The sequence below is a fragment of the Sinocyclocheilus rhinocerous genome, unplaced genomic scaffold (genome assembly GCF_001515625.1).
Source record: "Sinocyclocheilus rhinocerous isolate Xijiao unplaced genomic scaffold, SAMN03320098_v1.1 scaffold4100, whole genome shotgun sequence".
NCBI classification, from domain to species: Eukaryota; Metazoa; Chordata; class Actinopteri; order Cypriniformes; family Cyprinidae; genus Sinocyclocheilus; species Sinocyclocheilus rhinocerous.
This window is the reverse complement of record NW_015648132.1, coordinates 223,690-225,299: the sequence shown is the minus strand read 5'-3', so window position 1 is coordinate 225,299 and position 1,610 is coordinate 223,690. Positions and strand designations below refer to the sequence as shown.

The following is a 1,610-nucleotide window of genomic DNA, read 5'->3' as shown; positions in this document are numbered from 1 at the left end:
GTTTTGTTTTCATTGTGAGTGTACACAAATAAAAGCAGACCTTTATACAGTGATGCATTATTAATAAGACAATAAGTGTTTAAAGTTGATTCTACTGGTATAAGGAAACAGCTGAAGTGATCGTGCCGGTGCACGCACGCACACACACACACACACCAGTTCCAGCATTGCTAACTTGACAGCGCAGTTGGTACTTCATCAAAATATAACACAGTGAACCAAACATCAGCGCGCCCGCCTCTGTGTCACCGTTGGAACGCGTCTGAAGTACAAATCCTATAATTTACATAATAAATAATAGTTTAGCATTCAGATACTTTTAATCGCAAATATGGAAATATTACGGAATATTTGGATTTGTGCCAAATGAGAGGTAGGATACACGAGCACAAAGCTCCATTTCGCAAACAGTTGAGTGCACAAGCCTTTTAAGTACACTCCTTTGCCAGTCTGTTGCCTTGTCCAAATACCCACACTTGCGGTCTTTGCACTTGACCACTTGACTACTTATATGGTCTTGTCTGAAATCCTGTGTTGACCAGCTGGCCCCCATCTTCACACAGATCTTCAACAGATCACTGGAGCTGTGCGAAGTCCCTTCATGCTTCAAACGCTCCACCATCATCCCCATCCCAAAGAAATCCTTAATGACTTAATGACTACAGGCCTGTGGCTGTAACGTCTGTGGTCATGAAGTCTTTTGAAAAACTGGTGCTGGCCCACCTGAAGGTCATCACTGGACCCTTGCTGGATCCTCTTCAGTTTGCCTACAGAGCAAACAGGTCTGTGGACGATGCAGTTAACATGGGACTGCATTATGTTCTGCAACATCTAGACAGACCAGGGACTTATGTGAGGATCCTGTTTGTGGACTTCAGCTCGGCGTTTAACACTATCATCCCAAACCTCCTCCTGCCCAAATTAATTCAGCTCTCCGTGCCCATCTCCATCTGTCAGTGGATCAACAGCTTCCTGACCGACAGGCAGCAGCTAGTGAGGCTGGGAAAATTCTCATCCAGCACCCTATACGATCAGCACTGGCGCCCCCCAGGGTTGTGTCCTCTCCCCACTGCTCTTCTCCCTCTACACAAATGACTGCACCTCTAAAGACCCCTCTGTCAAGCTCCTGAAGTTTGCAGATGACACCACACCCTGTGCCATCCTGCTAAGAGAGTGGATGTCCCTCTGACACCATTCTTTGATGTCATCCAACCACTCCCTACTCGGTCTTCCTCTCCGTGTCCGTCCATCCATGATCCCAAACACCACACACTTCACCAGTCGCTTGTCCTCCATCCTGCAGATATGTCCAAACAGTGCTATGTGTAAACATACCTGGCAATAAAGCTCATTCTGATTCTGATTCTGATATGACGTATTTCCTGTATTTGGCCCAAGTGTTCAAGTGAGCATTAAGACCACAAGTGTGTGTACAACTTTTCATTACCTGATGGGACACACTAGTGTTGTAAAAACGTGTAAAAGTGTTTACAGAGTTGTATTATTATTTTCAATATTTTGCATTTTAAAATCAACTTCTACATGTCTGATCATAATAGATGACACAATTTAATTAAGTGATAAAAAGCAGTTGCAAATGTTGTACAAAA

At 44.2% G+C, this 1,610-nt stretch overlaps 1 pseudogene; it reads right to left on the bottom strand.

Annotated features, from left to right (window-relative positions):
* The window catches only part of LOC107709645 (phospholipase B-like 1), a 10,051-nt pseudogene that overhangs the window by 4,531 nt on the left and 3,910 nt on the right, over positions 1 to 1,610 (bottom strand).